Below are 26,497 nucleotides of genomic sequence, written 5' to 3'. Positions count from 1 at the left end.
GATCCATTAAAGCAACCAAATTGTATCAAAGACCATATCTAATTGTAAATGTTGTTGGTGGTCAGTTATGACCCCACCATGCATAGGTTAGAAGAAAGATGTAATGAGGTTGATGAATGTTATTTTGGTGTAAACTTCAACTTTTGGAGACTGTAACTACTGTGACACCTGCAGCTTCTAGTCTTCATTTTCAACTAATGCAAGCTTCTTTTGTTGTTAATTTCTCACTTTCCACTTCTTTTTCTTTTTTCTAGGTTGTGCCTGCTATGCATTCATTCATGTGCTTTTGATGTTTAGCATTAGAGGGGCTATCATCCCACCTCTGTGTTTGAATTTAGCACGTATTATTGAATATGTATGCAGGTTTTTGTTGTTTTAATGCCAAAGAGCTGTCATCCTGTCTATGCATTAAGAAATAAATTTACAGACCTTTTAACTGGTTGCAGCTAGCCATCACAGGGTCTTGTGTATCTGCTGGAGTGATCAGTATTCTCCATTATCACATTTTCTTAAAACTGTGAGTAATTGGTGGTCTAAAGCCTTGTAGTCTGGGGGTTTTCACCCATGTCTAAGGTTAAACATAGTAGAAGTAGTTATCTGGCTTGAATATGAAGCATTTCTTTCATTCATCCACTATTTACCAAGATTTTTGTTGAGTTTGTAATATTCCCGAGCATTTCTAATATACAACCTAGGTGAGTTTCTTGGGGTGATAACAGGTCCTACCATGTCAACCCATCCAGAGAGACTCTGGAAACAATCATGGAACATAACAAGTTAATTGACATCCCACCAAGCAATGGGAAATATACATGGAACAATAAAAGGGTGGGAAAAAGCAATATAAAAGAAAGGTTGGACCGTATATTGGTTCAAGAAAATATTGTATCAAGCTTCAACTCAGCAAGATCAAAAATTCTTCACACCACGACATCTGACCACAAGCCGGTGGCAATCATTTTGGGCAAAATGGACAACCAAGGGCCTCTACCTTTCAAGTACAGCCCAATATGGGACAGCAACGAAGACTTCAGAAATTTAATATCAGATGTATGGGCACAGAAGGTTACAGGTTCACCTCATTTTGTGTGGGAGACAAAATTAAAAATTTTGAGAATTGAGGTAAAAACTTGGGCAAGAGAAAATGAAATGCAAAATAAAAAAGGAAAGCAGAGCTGAATAAAAAAATGGACAGCATGCAAGAGGCAAAGGAAAATAAAGAGGAGGACAAACAAGATTATCTAAAAGAAAAGGAGCTTTTCTGGGAAATTTACAGAGAAAATAGAAGAGAAGAAGAAGAGATGAGATTGAAGTCAAGAAGTCTTTGGCTGAATGTAGGGGACAAAAACACAACCTTCTTCCACAACTCAATGCAAATAAGAAGAGCAAGAAATCAGATAGACAAAATTCAAGTGGATGGGCAAGAAATTAAGGGAGCGGAGGAGCTGAAAAAAGCAGCACATAACCACTTTAAAAACCTCCTGACAATGAATGAAGAAACAACAGATTACGAGAACTTCCTTCAGCACACTAAAAAAAAGTAAGAGAAGAACAGAATGCAGAAATAAATAAAGAAATCTCAGAAGAGGAAGTAGTGGCAGCAATATGGAGCCTCCACCCAGACAAGGCACCAGGGCCAGATGGATTCACAATAGCCTTCTATAGGCAGCATTGGAAAACCATAAAAAAGGATTTCTTAAGAATGGTAAGGAATGTTTAAAAAAAATGGGAGGCAACACAAAATCATCCTATCTGGCATTAATTCCAAAGGAAGCCAATCCCTCAACCTTCAGCAGATTCAGACCAATCTCCCTTTGTAACTCCTCCTACAAGATAGTAACAAAGATCATAGCAAATAGAATCAAGAAAGTGCTCCCGGAAATAATATCCGAAAATCAGGGAGGCTTTGTCCCCAGCAGGCAGATTATCGACAATGTTATTGTTGTACAGGAAGCCATTCACTCAAGCATACAAAGAAAAGAAAAAAGAATTATCATAAAACTAGATATGGCAAATGCTTTCGACAGGGTCAACCTACCATATCTATTGGTTGCTCTAAAAAAATTCGGGTTCTCAAAAGAAATAATAGAGGTAATACAGGCATGCATCACAGACCCATGGATAGCACCACTTATAAATGGAAGACCAAGTGACTTCTTCTAGAGCACAAGAGGTTTGAGACAGGGATTTCCTCTATCTCCTTTTCTCTATGTTAAAAAGCCAGAAACACTAAGCATAGCTCTAGAAAAACAAAGGAGAGAAAGAAACATTACCAAACTCCAAATCACAAGAGGAGTCAAAAGCATTAATCATTCTCTGTTTGCAGATGACACACTCTTGTTGGGTGGTTGTTATAGACATATTTGGGCACTTCAACCCCAATATTATATGTCAATAAACTAGGGCTCATCAACCCCTAAAAGAGTTGTTTCATACCCTAAAAGAACATGGTCATCTGATTACATCATTCCCCAAAATTTCCACCTGAAAAACCATCCATAAATGGCTTAAACTGAACCATACTGACTGTTACACTGTCCAGGTGCAATGCATACTAAGTGGTACACTACTCAAGTGCGATGCATACTGATTAGGCCTTCTGTAGGGTGTGATAGGCAAGGATGGAAAAATGTCCAAGACAGTTTGCTAGGTAGTTGATCATGGAATCTTCCAAAAACTTCTCTTATGACACTTGCCTCTCTGAATTCGCCCAGGGATGAGTAAGAGATCCAAGAAATATCCAAGTGGAACCAAATGTAACAAGTGGAATGACACTAATCAAAACCCCAGAGATGACTCACACCCTTGCACACATCTATAAATGGATCCCTCATCTAAGAGATCTAGAGGCTAGAATATTATGAATTGCAAGGAAGTGTTGATAGTTTGTAATTGAAGAAAAGAGCATTGTATTGTTGGTGTGATCTTGATATTTCATGAGGTGAAGAGGGATTGATGCTGGGAGGATGATGTTGGATCAGGCAACTAGGTTGTGATTCTTCCTTCTATTTAATAAAGTTCTTCAAGTTTTCTTCCATATAATTGTGCAATTGTGAATGTTATCATTTGTGAATGTTATTGTATGTTCATTATATATCTGATTTTGTAATGTTTATGATATAATAGATCAAGATGCTTTGATGGTTCTTTGTTACTATGTTTCTACAGGTACTCTCCAAGTAGGATAAGTACGGGGAGGAGTTACAAGCTCTATCAAGGGGGAGAAAGATTGAGAAAGGGATTACGAGGAAGTTTCAGGTTGGTTCTTTTGTCTTTCTCTTATCTATCATACATAGAAGAAATCATGAATTGCTTTAAACTGTTGTTTCTAGGGTAGCTGCCAAACCTAAAGGGCTAGTCAATCAAAAAGACATTAGTTTTCCCAAAAAAAAATGGTGACTCCACTGGGGATTGAATAGATGTTTGTTGGTTGTTATTGTTTGTTTTATAAACTATAGACAGAGCCTGAAGTCAGCCAGGTAGCCTTCGAACTGCTCTTGCTCTACAATTACATAGTAGATGAATGCTGCTTCAGTCAGTCTCTGGTTTAGTTTATGAATTAAACATTTGACTTACAAGCATTCTAAATCCCCTTTTGGTAGCTCAGTAGCCTCTCAAGTCATTCCTCTGTACTTTTCTCTTTACTGTCCATCATAGCTCAACTTAACTCACTAAAAACAATTGCTCATCTGAGCCAAAACCTTCTTCAGTTGCACTCCCTGACCCATCGCACTGTCTGTCACTATAAACCAGTATGCATTGCACCTCCGAGTGTGTAAAGTGTGATGCATCCCTGTTTCTGTGAGGCCCAAGTGCAATGACTGACTGAACCTATTTCCATTCTAGAAATTCGAGGTTTTTGTCTTTTTTTTCTTTTTTTTTTCTTCAGTTTCATTTAGTTGTTTTGCTACTTATGAACAGTGCCTCCTTACTAAAGCATGCTTGCATCACATAGATCAACCTCCATTGATTAGGATTAGTAAATTTTTTTTATGTATTTTTTCATCATTTACAATCCTTTGTCGAAAAGTTGCTTAAATCGATCTGTCGCTTTGGTACAAAAAGGGTTGTAAATGTCATTTTGTGTCAAAAAGAGAAGTGTCGTTGATTCTTCCTTCCCTAAATAGTCGATTGAAATTTTCATCATGTATTTGGTTTGACTTGTTGATATTCAAAATGTCGAAAGCATTTATTCATTCAAAATTCAAAAGTGTCGTTTAGTCTTCCTTTCTCTTTTGAAGAAGAAATTGTCGAAATGTCATTTTGAAAGAAATACTTCAGATCTTTGCTACATTCAATTTTCCTTTTTGGCATTTTTACATTAAGGAGAACGAAAAACAAATACATGCATTTGAATTTGCATTTAGTTTGTGTGTGAAATATGATTTAGGAAAATGCACTAGTGTGTGCTCTTTGCTCTTTGTTTGAAAGAATTGTAATCTTCTCTCCCTAGTAGCTAGGATTTTCATTAATCAAAATAAACAACGATTGTTTATTATTGTAAATTGCATTTTTAGGAATTTCAAATCAGCATCACGTGGTGAACCATTGAAAGGAAAAATTTAAACAAGATCAACTCTAAAATAAATCTCAATGAACCTAACAACGCTTTGAAACTTAACACAACACATCTAGAGGTCTAGGCTAGAGACGTGTTCCGACATTGTAAAAACTAGTAACTATCGTTTTCATCGAAGGTTGGGTGATTCCTCCTCCTTGATACGACAAGTGCTAGCATGGAATTGTGCTCCTTGTACCGTCAAGTATATATTGGGAGACCACAACAAGCTTATATCCTTTGTCCATAGGAAGCCGAGTCTGCTACCCTATCGATCGCAATGCACTGAACACAACATTCGGTAAGATTGACTGCCGTACATAAGTCCTTGGTAATTTATTTTTAATTTACCACCAAGGTGTATATTGCAGTTTTGTGGTTGGTTTGGTAATCCCTCTATCTAGATTCTCCAGAGTAGTCACTTTCGTTCCTTTTCGACTCTTTAAAAGAAAACGTCCATCTAAGCACTTGTCACTTCAGGTTCATTAAAAATCGAAGGAGACTAGATTCATCTTTAGCTTTTTCTCGACTCTTAAAAATTGAAAAAGCAAAGTTGTGTCAAAGCGTCTTTAAAATTAATTGAATTCGGAATAACATCCCTGTTCCTTAGTTGATCTTAGGTTGAGATATATGGAGACAAATCCAGGATCCACCAATCAAGGAATCCCTTTTGAGGGGAATCCTAGTCCTTTTTCTTCTTGTGGAAATATTGGTGCTCCGTATATGGCCACATTGTCCCTTCTGAGAATTACCATTGGCTTGCCAGTATGGCTATTATCAACCTTTGTGGTTCAAAATACCATAATTCCTCCGCAATTGAATCAGCCTCCAGTTGATACTGAAGTTGACCCTTCGCCTTCTTCTTCGTTTGTTTCTCCCTCCCCTTCCTCCTCTTTGCTTGGTGAAAGTAGTGATGCTAGTAACTAGGTGGCTGAGAAGAAGAAGAAAGGGAAGGAGAAGAAGAAGAAGAAGCCAATTCAGCAAGGGGGCAACTATGAATCATTCGGTGAAAATCTACACATTAAAGCTCCCAAACCCAAATTTCCTTGCATAATTTGTGGAGGAGACCATTCTCGTCGAGGTTGTCCTTACTTTCCTCGAACCTTGAGAGAATGGTCTCCCTGTTTGCACCATCAGGTGTCGTCAACCTCCGGTGATCATGTTGATAGCACACCATCAACTAGTAATAGTGAAGTTCATGGAAAAAAAGGAAAGGTCAAAGTTCCATGTAGGTTATGTGAAGGTAATCATTCCCTTCACTGTTGTCTTTTTTTGGATGAAGCGAAAAGAGTTTTGGATAACCGTCCTGTTTCGCTGCAGAGACTTCCATATGGCTACAAGAAACTCTCCCCTAGTCCTTTGCTAGTTGAAAAACAAATTGACTTAAATCAACCGTTGGTCGAAACCACTCTCTCTGAAAGTGAATCTTATGAGTCCATGCCTGACCAAAGCCAATCGGTCGAGGTGAAAATTGACCCAGTTTAACCTTCAACATATCATACCCTTCCCGAAGAGAGTGAGAACGATACCATTCAAATTCTTTTTGTTACTTCAGGGTCTGATAAACTTGGGGGCAATCTGCCCGTTCCTTCACAATAGGAAGAAAATCCCCCAGTTCTCATAACTGAGGGGGTTAATTCACCCATTTATTTGGTACCCCCTCCAAGTAGTCTAGCCACTTCTTTTGATTGGAATTGACTAGCAAGATCCTGCCTTCCTTCTTATGTACCTTTCTAGATCATAGTACAAGTTTACAAAATGATCATCTCTAGCACTATCGTAGATGAAGGTGCATCAATGAGTATCCCTTCCTCAACTGCTTGGAAAGCGCTTGGTTCACCATCCCTTATGCCTGTTACACAAAATATATTAGGCTTTAACAAAGGAACTAGTTGACCGTTAGGGATCCTTCCTAAGTTACCGATCACTTTGGGAAGGAAAACCATTCATCTGAACGTAATGTTAGTCCCAGGACCACTAGATTACAATCTACTCCTTGGACATGACTATGTTTATAACATAGAGGCTATTGTTTCAACACTCTTCCGAGTGATGTGTTTCCCACATGAAGGAAATATTGTCACCATTGGCCAGCTTTCATTTCTAGGCCCAAGCATAGCTCCAAGTCCATCATCATCTAGAAATGGTCCTTTTACATCAATTGTATCTCTTGAACCTTCATACCATCCACCTGATTGCCATGAATAGTCTGGTGAATGTAACGAAGCTTAGGGGGCATGCACCCTTGTCTATTCTACGAACAAACCCCGTTGAAAAGATAAGTTTCCTTGTAGGTTATGCGATTGGTTTGACACACCATTCACTTTTGTCTATTCTGCGAACGAAGCCAAGGAAGTGTCTTTTCTATTCTGCGAACGAAAACATCCTACTGAACCACAGTAATTTCCATATGGCTACTGGATACTCTCCTTTTCATCATGTTGGGGGCATGCAAACCATTTTCAATTTCATCTTCAATTTTTAGTTTTTGTTGTTTCTAGCTTTTTAGTTTTGTCATTTCTAGCTTACGTAAAAAACATGAAACCAAAAACCGAGCATAGTTCCCCCCACGGTTCAAGCTCGTTAAAAAATGAACCCACCTTCAGTAATTAACCTTTGTGATTGCCATGCTATCAGCCTTTTGAGCCTTGGTTGTGTACCTCCCATCACCTCCATTCTTTTGGCCGATCATACACTTCCACTTGGTTGTTTACCCTTTTTGAGGAACAGTTGCGATGAGTGGTCTTGTTAGCCAACCTCTTCACAGAAACCACCATGTTTTGAGAAGTTCAAAGCTTACCCAGAACCAGTTGCTACCCTAGACACCACTCGTTCCTCAAAATCGAGTCTCTTTTAAACTCTTTTAAGACTCGTTAAATATGAAAAGATTATCGAGCAATTGGCCTTTCCAGCTCGTTAAAGTGATTGAAAGTGCCATCCCTCCTGTATATTTTAATCTTTCTTAGACCTAAGGGATTATCTCACAAAAAAGTTCGAGCGCTTTTGGCTCGTTAAAGTGATCGGAAAAGTCATCCCTTTTGTATTATTTTATCCTTTTTCGGACTTAAGGGATTAACCTACGAAAAAGAACTTTTGGAGTTTTCTTTTTGTCCCTTTTCAAACTCTCTAAACATGAAAAGGACCAAGTTATCCTTGTCGTTAAACTCATTAAAATAATAGCGACAAACTTGTCCATTATAGACAAGACCGAGTCTCACTGTCACTAGACTCGTTAAAACATAGCGACATGTTTTCCCGAAGGGAAAATTATAGAACAAGCATATGTTATCCTCCTCAAGCTTGAAAAAAATAAAGAGGTATTGGTCAGAAATGACTTGGGAAAAAGGGAAAAAAAACTTGAAGAAATTTATGGTAGTAGGTCACTCTTGAACATGACACTTTCACTCCATCACCATTATTGAGTCAGGTTGGGTTATTTCGTTCACCGGTCATCTCACCATTGGTCTTCCACGCCATCCATCTTTTGGGGTTAACGCTACCAATCCATCTTAGTGTCACCGACATGTTCAAGAGAGGTCATTCGGTTGAGAAACCACAATCTAGTTAATGCATCATCCACTGCAATACCTTCAACCTTCATTTTTCATGACTACCATTCCTGAACCTTGTGTCGTTAGATCGTTTTCACCTCCAGAAAATCATTTGCTTTGTTTCGTGTCGTAGATGTGGGATACATTAAGGCCCTCCTACGATGAGTCACTTCTTGTCAACATCAGCTCATTATCCAAGAAGTTGACTTAGAAACACCCCTTTCAGTACTTTGAAGCTTGCATGCCTCAATGGCAAGTTTCTCATTTCCGGCGATAGGTTGACATCAATGGACTTCGACCAAAAGATTTTGTGTGGTGTTCAACATCTGATCATATATTCACACCACTTGAAATGTACTATAGTACCTTGAGGGTCATTATCATTATCGGTGATTCCTCTCGTGTCTGTTAATAGTCCACATTATTCGCTGGTAATCAGGCGATGTCTTTCCATGTCCGACTTCAGAACATCTCTTCACATGGATTGACTTGTACATCGGGCAAAGATTGAACGAGTTTGAAGACCTTGGATCTAGTTTCATCCATCTAGATTGCGATATATTTAGGGATATAAAGGCATCAAATGTACAAAGAAGTTGCACAGATGGTCATCCGAGCAAAGGATGATGACTCTACATCTGAAGAATCACTAGTCTACATCTGCAGACGACTGTCTGATCTATATACATGAAATGAATTTATAAAGTTGAGCATGGGAATGCCCGCCTCAACTAGATCATGAAAATTATATTATGATGATGTATTGTATTGTATCTTATATAGGTTACCTTCCAGTTCAAAACCTCAAATCTTCATGATAAAGCATTTCACCCGCTATCAAGATTTACGACTTCACGCTTTAGGGGGCAATTGTTGTAGACATATTTTGGAACTTCAACCCCAATCCTATATGTCAATAAACTAGGGCTCATCAACCCCTAAAAGAGTTGTTTCAAACCCTAAAAGAACATGGTCATCTGATTACAGCATTCCCCAAAAGTTCCACCTGAAAAACCATCTAGAAATGGCCTAAACTGAACCATATTGATTGCTACACTGGCTAGGTGTGATGCATATTGAGTGGTACATTGCTCAAGTATGATTCATATGGATTAGGCCTTCTGTTGGGTGTGATGAGCGATGATGGAAAAATGTCCGAGACAGTTTGCTAGGTGCTTGATCATGGAATCTTCCAGAAACTTCTCCTATGACACTTGCCTCTTTGAATTCACCGAGGGATGAGTAAGAGATCCAAGAAATATCCAAGTGGAACCAAATGTAACAAGTGGAATGACACTAACCAAAAACCCAGAGATGACTCACACCCTTGCACACATCTATAAATGGATCCCTCATCTAAGAGATTTGGAGGCTGGAATATTGTGAATTGTAAGGAAGTGCTGATAGTTTGTATTTGAAGAAAAGAGCATTGTATTGTTGGTGTGATCTTGCTATTTCATGAGGTGAAGAGGGATTGATGCAGGGAGGATGATGCTGGATCAGACAACTGGGTTGTGATTCTCCCTTCTATTTAATAAAGTTCTTCAAGCTTTCTTCCATATAATTGTGCAATTATGAATGTCATCATTTGTGAATGCTATTGTATGTTCATTATATATCTGATTCTGTAATGTTTATGATAATAATAGATCAAGATGCTTTGATGGTTCTTTATTACTGTGTTTCTACAGGTACTCTCCAAGCGGGATAAGTATGGGGAGGAGTTGCAAGCTCTGTCAGGGGGGGAAGATCGAGCAAGAGATTAAGCGAAAGTTTCAAGTTGGTTCCTTTGTCTTTTTCTTATCTATCATGCATAGAAAAAATCGTGAATTGCTTTAAACTATTGTTTCTAGGGTAGTTGACAAACCTAGAGGGCTAGTTGATCAAAAAGACACTAGTTTTCCCAGAGACAATGGGACCTCAAGCATAATTGATAGAATATTTTAAAAACTTTTGGACAATTTTTACAGGTCTCGGGTGGCCTCTTAAATAACACAAAATGCATAATGTATGGCTAGAACACCTCCCCCAGAATCATACAAAGGATCTCTCAAATTCTCGAGATTCCCATTGAAGAAAGATGGTCTCACTTCTTTTATAAAGGATTACCCATCTCAAAATAGAATTTGAAAGCAGAACTATGGATAAAACAACTTGAAAAAATGAAAGACAAAATCCAAAAGTGGGGTATGATGTGGCTTAACATGGTAGGCATGTTTACTCTGATTAAAGCCTTACTCACAACACTTCCAATTTATCAGTATGCTACAATTCTAGCACCGACAAGTGCCCATAAGAAAATGGAACAAATAATAAGAGGCTTCCTATGGCAGGGAGGGAGACAAGAAAACAAAAAGTTTAGTCTGGTAAAATGGGAGCAAGTCACATTACCGTATGAAAAAGGAGGATTATCCATAAGACTTCCTGGCCTAATGAATGTTGCATTAGGAATGAAAATTATATGGAGGATGATAACAGGCAAGGAGAGCTGGTGGAAAAAAACTCTCGCCACAAAATACATGAGCCAATCGAGAACAAAGTTACTGACTGAAAATATTCCAATTAGACCATGCACACAAGTTTGGAAGCTTGTAAAGAAGATAACACCTCTAATCAGTAATCATATTTCTAAAATTCTAGGCAATGGGAAAACGGTCTTAATATGGGAGGAAAAAATTATGTGGAAGGAGCCCCTAAACCTCCTTCCGGGACATGAAGACATTGAAAAATGGATGAATGATAGAGGTTTGAAAACTCTACATTCAATCCTGTGTTAAGGGTGCGCCACTGTATGTAATTTTGAAGCATCCTGTAGAAACTCTTTTATGATTTATGCAAAGATCTTGGTTCATACATTTCGTGTGATGTTGATTAAATCTACTGACTGCCTCATGGAGGGCCCCTGCATGCAAATCAAGTCTTTGATTCACTGCAATTAGATTTTCTTTTATTTCATATAATTTATGGATGCTCTGTTTTTATATTTTTAGGATGTAGTTCAATGGAGTTCGCGATTAGATTGATCTCTGCATCAGTAATCTCATTTGCTTTATACTGAGCATAACTCAATAATCTCGTTTTCTTTATACCTAACATAACTTAATCATCTTGTTTGCTTTATACCTAGTATAACTCAGTCATCTCATTTTATTCATAGTTTAGTTATTTCATAGCTTAGTAATCTTGTTTCTGCTTTGCTTTTGTGTTGAATGAAGTTGCAGTAGATAAGAGTGTCAGTCTTTCTCAGCATCTCAATTCAAGCATCTTTCATTTTTCAAATTGATAAAATATGATCTCCATTATATCATTTCATGCATTCATAATTAGCTTTGTTTAGCTGCAGCATAAAAACCAAAAAAAAAATTGATAAGTTGAAGAGTAGATTAACTTAATATATTCATTGAAAAGATTTAAGGTCATTATTCAAATAATTCAATTAGAACTGATTCCAGAAACATCATTTAGAATAATTGGCTAACAAATCTCAGAAATAACATCCTAGTATAGATAATAATATCATCTCATTATTGATTCTAGAGTTTAACATTAATCTAGAAAATTATAACATAATCACCTTAACGACATAAACAACTTCTAGCACATATAGTGCACTTGTACTTCATCAGTTTACCTGCCTTGGTCGATAATTTATGCTTACAATTTAAGATCATTAAATTGACTAAACACCAACAACAACAATGATGTTGTCATGCTTAGTCCTGGATGACAACTTAATTGAGACATTCCTATCACTTGCATCTAAAATACCCGAAGCTAAAATTGCACCCATCTTGCTCATGGTGTCTTCATGCTTTTCAATAATGATCTTCTCAAGTTGATGCCTAAAGTATGAAATAAAAACGATGTCAGGGTGATAAAAAGATCTATTGTGGAAAAACCTAGAGTTTGAATGCAATATAATAGCACCATCAGTCTCTATAGGATATAATTCTACCTTTAAATGCCAACATTTAGAAGTTATTATTTCAATTGGAAAATTTGCATTAAAAATTAACAATAGAATTGCAACTACAATAGCAACAATGAACACTTTTTTGCTAAATAAAAGCTTACAACATTGTACAATAACATACCTGAAGGTACCTACCACGAGGTTCACGTGCCTCATTTGTTTGCAGAGAACCATAACCATTGGCTATAAGGGCACCTTGATGAACAAAATCTACCACATTTGATGTTAATGGTTCCAATAGCAAAATGGTGTCACTTAATGTTGTTTCTTTACAATAGACCCACTCTCAAGGTTGCTCCATATCTAACATGTGGATTATATGACTCAGACAGTAAAGAAACTATTTGTGGGGTCTGTTAAATTTGCAGAGTTTGCTTTAGCACCAGCATAAAGGAATAAGAGAGCATACGCTGACCCCCTTGATATTATTCTTAAATATTGAGCCAAATGCTCCATCACGTTGTAGCACAAAAGTTATAACAAGTCAAGCCTAAAATTGATCTAATAATAAAAACATGGTACACTGTAAGATAGCACATAAACTTGCTCAAGTTCGGAGTATAAAACAAATCCAAGTGCTAGCACCGTAGTTCTTCTCACATCATCACTAACATCAGAAACAACGAAGTGTAACAGATGACGAATGGATTTGTTATTGGATGTGCCCCTATATGGGAGGGCCAGAGCATAAAGCACACCATATCATAGAATTGGATCCTAATTACGAGATGACTCACACCAAAACCCCAGAGATGACTCACACCCTTGCACACATCTATAAATGGATCCCTCATCTAAGAGATTTGGAGGCTGGAATATTGTGAATTGTAAGGAAGTGCTGATAGTTTGTATTTGAAGAAAAGAGCATTGTATTGTTGGTGTGATCTTGCTATTTAATGAGGTGAAGAGGGATTGATGCTGGGAGGATGATGCTGGATCAGACAACTGGGTTGTGATTCTCCCTTCTATTTAATAAAGTTCTTCAAGCTTTCTTCCATATAATTGTGCAATTATGAATGTCATCATTTGTGAATGCTATTGTATGTTCATTATATATATGATTCTGTAATGTTTATGATAATAATAGATCAAGATGCTTTGATGGTTCTTTATTACTGTGTTTCTACAGGTACTCTCCAAGCGGGATAAGTATGGGGAGGAGTTGCAAGCTCTGTCAAGGGGGGGAAGATCGAGCAAGAGATTAAGTGAAAGTTTCAAGTTGGTTCCTTTGTCTTTTTCTTATCTATCATGCATAGAAAAAATCGTGAATTGCTTTAAACTATTGTTTCTAGGGTAGTTGACAAACCTAGAGGGCTAGTCGATCAAAAAGACACTAGTTTTCCCAGAGACAGTGGGACCTCAAGCATAATTGCTAGAATATTTTAAAAACTTTTGGACAATTTTTACAGGTCTCGGGTGGCCTCTTAAATAACACAAAATGCAGAATGTATGGCTAGAACACCTCCCCCAGAATCATACAAAGGATCTCTCAAATTCTCGAGATTCCCAATCAAGAAAGATGGTCTCACTTCTTTTATAAAGGATTACCCATCTCAAAATATAATTTGAAAGCAGAACTATGGATAAAACAACTTGAAAAAATTAAAGACAAAATCCAAAAGTGGGGTATGATGTGGCTTAACATGGTAGGCAGGTTTACTCTGATTAAAGCCTTACTCACAACACTTCCAATTTATTAGTATGCTACAATTCTAGCACCGACAAGTGCCCATAAGAAAATGGAACAAATAATAAGAGGCTTCCTATGGCAGGGAGGGAGACAAGAAAACAAAAAGTTTAGTCTGGTAAAATGGGAGCAAGTCACATTACCATATGAAAAAGGAGGATTATCCATAAGACTTCCTGACCTAATGAATGCTACATTAGGAATGAAAATTACATGGAGGATGATAACATGTAAGGAGAGCTGGTGGAAAAAAACTCTCGCCACAAAATACATGAGCCAATAAAAAACAAAGTTACTGACTGAAAATATTCCAATCATACCATGCACACAAGTTTGGAAGCTTGTAAAGAAGATAACACCTCTAATCAGTAACCATATTTCTAAAATTCTAGGCAATGGGAAACGGTCTTAATATGGGAGGAAAAAATTATGTGGAAGGAGCCCATAAACCTCCTTACGGGACATGAAGACATTGAAAAATGGATGAATGATAGAGGTTTGAAAACTCTACATTCAATCTCCAAATGGGAAGATCGAAATTGGCAAGAATGGCACACCACAGGAATTCCTCCAAATCTGAAAGGTCAATGGGACAGTCTTAGGCAACACCTCAAAGGAGCAGCACCAACAAGCATTGAGGAAGAAGACACTTTTGCTTGGGATCCAAGCGGGGGATGTTACACAGTCAAGACAGGCTACACAACTCTACAAGAACAACAGAACCAACATGATTGGGCTCCATGGAAGTCAGTATGGAAGATTGAAAGCCTCCCTAAAATCAAAATCTTCATATGGACCCTATTAAAAGGGAAAATTCTCACCTCTGAAAATCTCAAGAAAAAAGGGTTTCATGGTCCATCTAGATGTCCTATGTGCCTGAAGGAGGAAGAGACCATTCAACATCTCTTTTTGGACTGCATAGTAACTAAAGAGTGTTGGAAACAACTTTCAAGCCCCTTGGAAATTAATTTAAATTTCTCCAAAAAAAAATTGGATTTCTTTCGAGATTGGGAAAAGTCATACCCCTACTCGACAAAGAAAAAGGCAACAATAAACAGGTTCTGGAAATGTCTTCCAGCAGTTCTGTGTTGGCAAATATGGCTTTCAAGGAACAAGAGTATTTTCAAAGACCAAACACCAAGAATAGGGAGAATTTTATCAAAACTTGGGGTCTGAATTCCTAAATACTAAAGGCACTACTACAATTGATTACAATCTCCTACAACAAGAAGAAAGAGATTGGATCAGTAAAGCAACAATAAAAAACAATGAGAAAAAAAGTCTCATGCATACTCCTACAACTCAGAACTGGAAAATCCAATTAAATGAAGAAGAATTCACAAAATGGAGAGAAAATAAAAAAATTTATTGCTTGTTCTTTGATGGGGCATCTAAAAACAACCTAGGGAAAGTAGGCGCAGGAGGTATCATAATTGACCCATGGGGGAAAGTGATGGTCTCCTATGAATGGGGACTGGGAGAAACTACAAACAACAAAGCAGAAGTATACAACTTGTTAATGGGCTCAAGGATAATTAAAAAGAGAGCCATCAAAGATCCATTAATAATGGGAGACTCAGTGGTCATCATAGAGGCAATGGCAAGCAAAAAAAATCCTTCAAATTCAGCCATGAATAGGATATATAAACAAATAAGAAGCAATCTGGACAATGCAGGCAAGGTTACTTTTAAGCATATTGTGAGAGAGCATAATAAAACAATAGACAAATATGCAAATAAGGCAATTGATAGAAGTGAAAGAAACATCAGGGAAAACAAGGAGATATACTACAAGTCAATCCCTTAGATCAAATCAGTCACCATGAGAAAAAACGCTTTCCTCAAAAAAAGACAGAGCACCAACAAAAAGATCAGAAAGAGGACATCAACAAATCAATGGAGAGATATTTCAGCAGCCCATTTCATGAGAAAATCATGTGTATCTCAACAGAAAATCCTGAGAGTATCTACATTTGACTTCAGCCCGAAGATCAAGGTGGATAAAGATCTTGTGTATCAGAACGGTGATGCGAACAGTCTTCTCCTCATCATCCATCGATGCAGAATTCCCTCCTTAAATAGCGAGCAATCCCTCAATTCTTTTCATTGTATCTTTGTCAAAGAATATACAGAAACACTTCTATATCATTCCTCTCACAAACCTCAGGAAATCCTCTCCACGCATTTGCTTCATCTGATCCATCCTCTGAGCCATTCACCCATTTTTTCTTACTCTCTTCGTCATCGCTCTGAGTCTCCCTTCATAAGTGCATTCGCTCGATTCACTCCTCTGTGTGCAAAGGATCAAAAGAAGTGCCTATTCTCCAGTGACCCCCATTTCCCTCACTTACCAAAGCACGAGCTCTACTCCCCCCCTCCAGTCTGTAATAAGAAGCTCATTGTTGCCTCTGCTACCATATTTCCCCACCACCTCACTAGATCCGCAGTTTTTATAAATCCGAGATCTTCTCTCATCAGCTCTCCATCAGCCATCCTTTTTAACTGCTTTGTTTCTTTGTGTGAGAAATAAATAAATGAACAGCAGCCCATTACCAAACTAGCAGCCCATTTCAACCCTGAAGCCTTCAGAACAACCCATTTCAAAACTAACAATGCACCCAACAGCAGCAAGGAAGTCTCACAAAGTTCTCCAATATCACAAAGGAGGGAAAAAACAAAACAAGCAGCAGAAAGTAGAGGAAAAGCATATACAAGAGACATAAGAAGCACTACAAAATCACAGAGAAAGAGGGTATAAAGATGGAATTTAACCCAATAGAGAAAGCAACTAGGAATGATGGTTGTGCCCCCTGTAAGGCCAACAAGTTTATGATTAGCATGTGTTTAGTCAATTTAGTGTTATCTAAATTGCTAGTATTTATTGTCAACCCGGGGCTCGTAAGCTGATGAAGTGAGGGTGTACTATATGTACTTAAGTAACCTCTTAGAGTTTTTTCTTATCGTTGGGGGGTGTTGTTGTGGTTAATTATGTTCCTAAGATGGAGTGAGAATTTATAAACAAGTGAGTGATGGTGTGTGTGTAGAGTGAATTCTAAATGAGTGGAAGTGTGTGTGGAGTGATCTCTAACTAATTGCTTGAAAGGAAATGCTTGGAAAGAATAAATGAATTGAAATGACTTGAAATAAACTTGAAAGCAAATGACCACTACCAATGGCACTAGATACCGTTCAAGTTGCTGCTAATAAAAGAAAAGAGAATCACTTTTAAAACCCAAGAATAAAGATTATCTCTCTCTAACTCGATGCTTCAAAGCACATGTACTGTGTAAAGCACGGAAAGAAAGTAGCTTAAGTGGAATTTATAAAAGTGAGAAAAATATGCTTGAAAGACTAATGATAATAATTTGCTATTTCTAATTCTCTACTTTAGCCATATGTACTATGGAAAGCATGATTAGAAAGTAGTGAGGAAATAGTCTAGGAAGCACTTTAAAATCAAAACTTTTACTCTAAAGACTAGTGGTAATGATTTACTCTTTCTAACTCGATGCTTCAAAGCACATGTACTGTGTAAAGCACGGAAAGAAAGTAGCTTAAGAACAGTCCAAAAAGTACCCAAACAAGCTGCAAGTTAGTGATATTTTGATCTTAAAAGATAATAATTTATGATGAAGATCATTCATGTATGTTAACAGCTCTTTGAGAAATAAGATTAAAAACTAACTATAAAGACAAAGGCAGCACTTGAATTGTCAACTTCAAATACCATTAGCTGTAAAGCAAACACAACACATATAAAAATAAATCCCGGGCTAAAAGAAACCTGCAAAGAAATAACACTGATCAGCTGAAAAGAAAGGAAAACAAGTAAATGAAACTATACATGCTTAAGGAAATAAATAAGAAAATAATGAAATGCTGCACATAAAATACTTTACAAAGGCTGAGATGAGCAGGGGCCCTCTGTTCATTCAGCCACAAGAGAACTCAAAGATCTGGAAACTTCAAAACAGTGCTATATTGATTTCTCCATTTGCAAAAAGTTTACAAAATAGAGTGCTGGAATAGCACTAGAAAACAGAGTTCACAAAAGCTTCTAAATTCAACACAAGTGCAGCAAATTACAACTAATCCAAAAGTTCCTTGAGCGTACGCAGACGCATCAATTTATAGGAGTTTCTAAGATAGCCTACTCGTACAGCTAGTTAACAGAAAAACAATAAAACAGTATGCGTATTAAAGGTCCTTTGACACATCACGGCTGCGTGGACGAGTTTAGTGGTTTTGTTGACATGGATAATAAATCCTATGTTGGATTGCGTCCCCTGCCATCTGTAGAACATGGACAAATCACCATTTAAGGTGACGTGACCAAACAGCTTTCAAACACCGTTTAAACCACCTTGAGTTGACCGTGGCTTAACCAGCTTTGACCATGGGTAAAAATGACGTGGATGGCTGGAACAAAGGGACAGGAACCTCGAGCACACTGATACCTGAGTGCCCATGTGGCTCGTCTAGCAAACCGACACGTGGATCATAGTGTTTAACAAAAAGGCTGCAGGATCTTCAGATAGCTGCGGGATCATCAGATAGCTGCGGGATTCCTGCAAGTAAGTCAAAAACTAAACAAATAGTCATCCATTAGCAAAACTTGCTTGATCATGCTTATTGACACTGAATGTAATGATCTGAGAGGTTTTATGGTGAAAATGAGGCAAAAGTGAAGGAAAGATAAGGAAAAGTTGAGGAAAATGGTAGACAAATAGGTGTAGAATAGAGGTTCTACATACCCCCACTCCGAGGGTATTGCATGTCCTCATGCAATGAAAACACAATTCAGTCCATCTGCTGGGATGCCTCAGCTAGGACATCCAACCTCCTTCTCTTCCTTTGTGTAGAAACATTAACCTTTGGCCTCTTGAACATGCATCTGAATTTCAAGTTAATTAAGGCTCTGTTCAGCCTTCTGCATCTCTTCTTGAGTCTGCTGTGTTTCTTCTGCCACATGCTCATGTGAAGATAGGTATTATCTTGGATTGCCTTGGCAATATCAGCTTGCTGCTTCATTTCTTCATTTCTCTGTTTAATGTGACGGTTCAGCACTTCAAGTTCATAGATTTCTTGTTTAAGTAAATCTATTTGCTGCTCATGAGGTATGACATTACTTGGGCCAGCAGTGTTTTGCTCCAATGTCTCATAATAGTTGTACACCTCTTGTTGAATTGGGTCAACAATTGGTGACCTCCTTGGACTATATTCATGCTCAGTTTCAGTTTCAAACTCCGGCTGAAATGGACTGTCTTCTCTTGAAGGAGTAGCTGCCTCACGTGATGGACTATCCTCAAGGTCTGCTTGTGTAGCACCCTTCTCAGGTGTGCTGAGATCAACGAAGAGTGTCCTCGTGGCTTTCCTTTTATTCTGCAATCTACTACTCCTTCTTACAGTGGCAGCACTCTGTGTTTCTTTTTGTGCCTTTTCCTTTGGTTTTTGAACTTTTACTTCCTCAGAGAGGGCAGTTTTCTCATGGAGTTTAGCTACCCTTTGTGCTAAAGGCTGGTTATCTCTTTCTTCACCACTAGAATGCTCTGGGGTCTGGTCAGTTTCTCGGATTATGGATTTCCCCTTATCTTGTTTTTGTTTCTTTTTGTCCTCTCTTTTCTTTTTGGCAGCTTCCTTGGCAAGTTCAGCGAGGGTTTCTGAGATGACCTCTTGAGCACTGTCTTCAGTGGGTTCAATCTCAGGTTCAGGATGATGGACTTCTATTTCTGCCACAGTTTGTTCTTCTAAGATATCAGTCTCAGAGATACTTTCTTTTCTCTTCCTTCTGCTTTTTCTAGGTATAGAAGACTCTCCAGGCTCTGCAAAATGATTCCTTACAAGGAATTTTTCCCATGTGTCTTGTTTTTCTTTTAACTGTTCTTCTATCAATAATTTTACAAGACCATGGTGACAGAGGTAAGCTTCTACATTTCGTGGATTTCGTTGAGCCATGGAACACATTTTCCTAAGGCTTTGAAATAGGAAATAAGGAAGGTTTATATCATGTTCTCCTTGAAACTGCAGCATAATTTTACCATGATAGACATACAACACTCCAAATCTCCCTTCACAGGTGAAAAAATTTTGTACTAATAACAATAGAATTTTCCATTCTTCTTTAACATGGGAAATTGGAATTCCTTTGGTGAAAACACTTGTGTCCATACCTGGGTTTTTAAAAATCCGCTTCCATTGTTGATCCTGGACTGCCCGGTTTTTGAACCAACGTTCACCGGTTTGTGGAAGAGAGGTAGCCCTTGCTATGCTTCCTTCGCTGACTGTAATTGTTAAATCACCCACAATTGCCTGACTGTCTTTATCCTCAAATGATCTTGCAAAGGCTTTGGTTACTTCTTTATGGTAGCCCTTAAACTTTCTGATACATTGTAACCAATTGGCTCTTTGTAGTGCCTCCTCAACCTGAGGATATGCCTCCAAGAATTTCGAACCTTCGGGTTCAGCCCTCAAAAGCTTTCCCATCGACTCCTCAGCTTTGTTTAAACACAAATTTGATGGTGACCTTACACAGTAACTCCGTAATTTCACACAGTAACTCCTCGGTTCCTGTTCAGACTTCGTGGAACAGAGGGTATACGGTGCATCAACAGCCTCAGACACCGGGAATTCACTGCTTGAATTTAGAGTTAAGCGGTGGAATTAGCGTGGACACAGTGAAAACAGTGACTAACAGTCGTAATACGACTGTATCACAGGTTTACGGGCTATACGGCAGAGGGAAAACAGAGGATGGTATATGGAGGTAATCGTAGTGAGTGAAAACGAAATAAGGGAGATGATGGCGAGGAATAGGGTGTTATGAGCATAGAGGGTTTTGAAATGATGAACGGAACGGCTACATTCTCCAATTTCGGCTGTGGAATGACACATGGCTGCGGGATGAGAACTGAGAGACGTAATGCGGTAGGTTACGTCATTAGGGTACAGGACCTTAATGACCGAAACAGCCATATGTAATTTCAAAAATCGTGGTTATTATGAGCTGGTAGACGTGGAGGATTCGGAGATTTGTTGTCGCATGGGAAAAAGAAAATGGGTAATCATTACGTTTAGTGGCCAACAAGACATAACCCAGAAAATTCCGCATAATGAAATAACCATAGGTTTAGAGTTTTGAACATACCTCGGATCACTTTTGATTTGGCTTCTGATGATTTACTAACCTTTTGTAAACTTTATTGCTAGCACATGACCTTTCCTCCTTGTCTTCGATGATTTGGAACTGTGAATATTTTCTTCAGACAAACTGTGTTTCTTGTGCAGGTACAGAAGGCTGCAGGAAAGCTAATCGGCTGCAGGATTGTCAAATGGCTGCAGAAATTGTAATGAAGTCTTCCAGCTGCATAAAATACTTTAGTTGCCTAAAAAAAAACTTTATTAATGAAGTGAAATGGAATGAAGGAATGAATGAGTGAGTAGAAAGCAGTGAGGTGAAGTGAAGATGGTAAGATGGAAGAAAATGGTGAGATGAAATAAATGAAATGGAAATGAAAGAGAGAGAGATTTTTTTTTTTTTTTTGGAAAACATTAGGTGTCAGGTGACCCTGATTTTCACCTTATGTTTTCTGCATGAGACTGCCAATCAGAGATTGGTTTTCAGGCTCATGCATTTATTCATTTTTTTCTTTTTTTTTTTTTTTATTGAAATTGAAAGAAACAGAGATTAGGCTGATGGAGGAGAAGAATTCTTCTCCACCAGCCTCATTTCAGAATCGCCTTGGAATAACTTAACAAACTCCTCTTTTGAGAGTGGCTTGTGGTAGACTTTTAACCGGTGGCCATTCACAATAAAGGGAGTTTGAAGTTCATCAATAGTCTTCACTCTAACTGCTCCATTATTAAAGACTTCATCAATCTCATATGGCCCAAGCCAATGAGTTTGAAATTTTCCTTTGAAGTCCTTAAATTTTGAATCAAACAAGAGTGTCCAATCACCCTTTTGAAACTTCTTCTCTTTGATATGTCGATCATGCCATTTGCTTCTTTGGTGCTGAACTAGATCGGTTCTTAGAATTTCATCTTGTCTCATTTCATCTAGTTCATTTAATTGGTCCATTCTGTGCTTCTGGGCTTCTGATAAGCTCATCCCCAATTGAACTGCTGTCTTGAAGGTCTTGATTTGGAACTCAATGGGGAACAAGACTTCCTTCCCATAAACAAGTTCATAGGGAGAATGTCCTGTAGTGTTCCTCCATGTAGTTCTATAGGCCCATAAGGCTTCAGGAAGCCTTTCTGCCCAATCTCTTCTATGAAGATGAACAGTCTTTGTGATGATGCTTTCAAGAACTTTATTTGTAGATTCTACTTGACCATTCGCTTGCGGATGGTATGGAGTAGATGTTCTATGCTTAATCTTATATTCCTCCATCAGCTTTTCCACCATCCTTGATGTAAACTGGCTTCCCTGATCTGTTACAATTTCTCTTGGGACACCAAAACGAGTGAAAATATCCTTGAAAAGAAATTGAACAACTGAATTTTCAGTAGCAGAAGTTAATGCTATAGCTTCTACCCACTTGGTAACATAATCAGTACAAACCAGTATATATCTATTTTGCTTGGATGGCGGATTAATTGGTCCAACAAAATCTAGAGCCCATTTCTCGAAAGGTTCGATGCATACCTGTGGCTGTAGTGGCATTTCATTTGAAAGAGTTGGTCTCCCAGTTCTTTGACAACTGTCACACCTTTTAACATATTGCTTTGCATCCTTAAAGAGAGAAGGCCAATAATATCCTGATGAAAGGATTTTATAGGTAGTCCTCTTATCAGAAAAATGTCCGCCACAAGGTTCGTCATGACATGCCTTAAGGATGTCAGGCATCTCATCCTCTCGTACACATCTTCTGATCATCAAATCTGGCCCTGTTCTGAACAATTCATTAGAAATCCAAGAATAAAGTGAACTATCCTGAATGATTTTCCTTTTCTCATTAGGAAATAAATGTAAAGGTAATTTTCCAGTAACTAAATAATTAGCAATATCAGCATACCAAGGGGTTTTGGTAGTTACTGCAAACAAATACTCATCTGGAAATTTATCCTCTACCGGAGAGTCCTCATTAGTGTTTTGGATTCTAGACAAGAAGTCAGCTACTGTGTTCTGTTTACCTGGTCGATCTAACACAGTTATGTTGAATTCTTGTAAAAGCAAAAGCCATCTTGTAACTCTACCATTAGTGACTGGTTTGTTCATGAGGTATCTAATGGCAGAGTGATCAGTGTGGACAAAGGTTTCATAGCCGGTTATATAGTGTCTAAACTTGTTTATAGCATGAACAACGGCTAGAAACTCCTTTTCAGTAACAGTATAATTTAACTCAGTAGGAGTCAAATTCTTACTCGTGTAATAAATGGCATAAGGGATCAAATCCTTTTGTCCCAAAACAGCTCCTAAAGCTATATCTGAAGCATCAGTAGAAATGTGGAAAGGGAGTTTCCAATTTGGACCCCTTAAAATGGGTGCTTCAGATATTCTAGTCTTTAAAGCTTCAAAGGCAGATTGACATTCAGGATCCCACTTAAATTCACAATCTTTAGTGAGTAATTTGAAAAGAGGGGATGCTATCTTAGTGAAGTTCTCAATAAATCTTCTGTAATAACCAGTAAACCCAAGAAAACTTCTAACATCTCTTTGGCAATTTGGAACAGGTAACTTAGAGATGACTTCTACTTTAGATCTATCAACTTTGATTCCATCTCCTGAAATATGATGTCCTAAAACAATCCCTTCAGTAAACATCATAAAACACTTTTCATGACTTAAAGAAAGATTTGTTTCCTTACATATTACCAGTACTTTTTCCAAATTTGCCAAAGCTTCTTCAAATGTATTACCATAGACTGTGAAATCGTCCATGTATACCTCTACACAATCATGAATCAGATCTGAGAAGATTCCTAGTACAGCCCTTTGAAATGTAGCAGGTGCATTGCACAAACCAAAAGGGAGTACTCGATAGGCAAAAGTCCCCCAAGGACAAGTAAAGGTGGTTTTGTCTTGATCTTCAGGTGCTACCTGAATCTGATTGTAACCACTAAAACCATCCAAGAATGAGAAATACTTTTTACCTGCTAAAGTGTCTAATACCTGATCAATAAACGGTAGAGGAAAATGATCCTTTAAGGTTTCCTTGTTCAATTCTCGATAGTCAATGCAAACTCTCCATTTACCATTCTTTTTGGGCACTATAACCAAGGGAGAAACCCATTGGCTATCTGAAATGGGGTAAATGAAGTTTACCTTGAGCAATTTCTGAAGTTCTTCTTTCACAATTTCCCTAAGATTTGGATTCATCCGTCTTTGTGGCTGCCTAATAGGTCTGCTGTTTTCTTCAATGTAAATATGATGAATACAAGTCTTAGGGTCGATTCCTTTCATGTCAGTATATTCCCATGCAAAGGCAGTGGAATGTTTTTGCAACAGTTTAGTTAATTCTTCTTGTTGTAGTCTTTCCAAGTTCTTGTTGATATTTAATGTTTTTCCTAGAAAGACTTCAACTGTAGAACTACCAAACTCTTCCATTGAGAAGAGAGACATCTGTCTAGAGGAAAGATATTCAATATCTGCATCTAACTGGAATTGTGAAGAGTCATATTCTAAAGGTGCCTCAAAATTTTCTAATGTATTTAGAATTTGACTGTCCTCACTGATTTCAGAGATGGTTAGAACAGGTTGAAGAGTATCCTCATCATCAATCCACTCATCTTCTCCTATTTCTGTTATTGCTTTTGCGGGAGGATACAAGTTGAATTTCTTGGTAGAATTACCATCTGATATATACATGTCTCCCGACCTACAACTTATGAAAGCATCAGCTGTGGCCAACCAAGGTCTTCCTAGAATAAGAGGATGTCCTCCTAGATTGTTCTTGGGAGTTAAAATCATAAAATCAACTGGATATTCCCAAGAGTCTAGTGAGACTGGAATGTCTTCCAATACACCATCAGGTTTAATGATTGATTTGTCTGCAAGTTGCAGCAAAGTAGGTGTAAAGAGAAGGTTAGGAAGTTTTAACTGATCCATGGTCTGTCTACTCATAATGTTGATAGCGGCTCCTAAGTCAATCAAGGTATTTGGGATTTCAACCCCATTAATGTGAGTTTTAACAATAGGGCTACCGGGATCTACATATTTTTGCATGGTAATTTTACCCATCATAATGTCTGCAATTTTTCCAACTAGATGTATCCTTTTTGTGTCTCTGGTTCTTTTTATTGTTTTTTTCAAACTCATCTCCTTTATTGTCTTTGCTAGAATGGGAATCTCCTTAATGGCTGTTAACAAGGGAATCTTGATACAGACATTTTTCAATTCATCTAGAAAGCTATAGTCAGGCAACCAAATCTGCTTCTCCACTCCTTTATCAATTTGCAATCTTTCAGGAAAAGGAGGAATAGCTGAAGATGTGGGTTGCTCTACTAAGGGAGTTGATTCTTTTTCTTTTTCTTTAATGCTTGGGTTTTGAAGGGATACTTCAGAACCCTTATTGGCTTTGAGAGATTCTTCCTCAGAAATGCTTGGTTGTTGAGCACTTGTAGAAGGTTGGTCTAGGATTCTACCTGATCTGAGTTGGACCTCATTGAGAGGGACAACCATATAGGTAGGGAATGGTTGACCTTCCATAAGTGGTTGACCTTCCATCACATAAGCATTTTGAGGATTCCTATTATTGGGGTTTGGTTGAGGTTGAGAGGGAAGTTGATTTGGCCTTTGCTGAGATTGTAACAAGAGTTGAGAATTTTGATTTTGTGGAGGAGGTTGTTGTTGTTGAGGGAATGGTAATGACAATTGTTGACCTTGATTTGGAAGTTGGGGAGCTTGCTGATTCTGAAAGGATTGAGGATATTGATAGAATTGGGCAAATCTCCCATAAGGATTTTGCATTTTCATGCTTTGCAACCATGCTTGGAAAGGATTTTGTGGTTGTGACCAAGGTTGTTGCCAAGGATTCCAATTTGGTGGGGGCTGGAAATTCATAGAGTTGTTAAACCCTTGATTTTGCTGCCCATGCCAAGGTCTTCTTGCAACAAAACAAAGAGATTCAAGCGTACTTGGATCTTCTTGAAAGACTACTTTGAGGCCAGGGATTGAAGGACATTCCTTGGTCTCATGAGTTTCTGAGCAAATTACACAGGTTTCCACAACTTGTGCTTCCAAGGGACATTCCCTTAAAGCATGCTTCTTTCTACACTTCGGGCAAAAGATGGTCATAGCCTCGGCTTCTGCTTTTTGTTTATTCTGAATCTTAAGGGTATCAATTTGTTCACTAAGACTCCCTAAGATGTCAGTTTTAAATTCATCTAGCATATTACCGATTTCAGCCCTACTCACTGATCCTGTTGCAGATTTATTTGCCCTAAGGAGAGAAGGATCTCTAGGCCCTTTTTGAGTTTTTGATTTGCCTCTTGAGAGATGGGTACATAGTTCTGCTATATCACTGAGAGGAAGTTGAGAAATATCCCCTTTCCCCATCATGTTTAAGATATCTATCCATTCATCCCTAATGGCTTTTAATAAGAGGGCTTTTAAGGTCTCTTCATCCAAGGTGCTCATTTTTTCTCTTTTTAAATTATATTGAAATCTCTCAAGTAAATCGTCTAAGCTCTCATCTTCTTTTTGCATCATTTTAAAAACCTCATCCTTATGATTAGTAGGCATACAATAGTCCAAATACCTATCCAAAAAGGTTTGTTTCATTTCATCC

General features: G+C 38.0%; 1 pseudogene; it reads right to left on the bottom strand.

The window, feature by feature from the left end:
* LOC149209866 (26S proteasome non-ATPase regulatory subunit 1 homolog A-like) overlaps window positions 1-26,497 on the bottom strand; it is a 96,792-nt pseudogene that overhangs the window by 13,872 nt on the left and 56,423 nt on the right.

The sequence above is a fragment of the Pinus tabuliformis genome, chromosome 1_2 (genome assembly GCF_031772625.1).
Source record: "Pinus tabuliformis cultivar Carrire ecotype Pingquan chromosome 1_2, CPIR1, whole genome shotgun sequence".
NCBI classification, from domain to species: domain Eukaryota; kingdom Viridiplantae; phylum Streptophyta; class Pinopsida; order Pinales; family Pinaceae; genus Pinus; species Pinus tabuliformis.
This window is presented reverse-complemented; position numbering and strand designations above follow the sequence as displayed.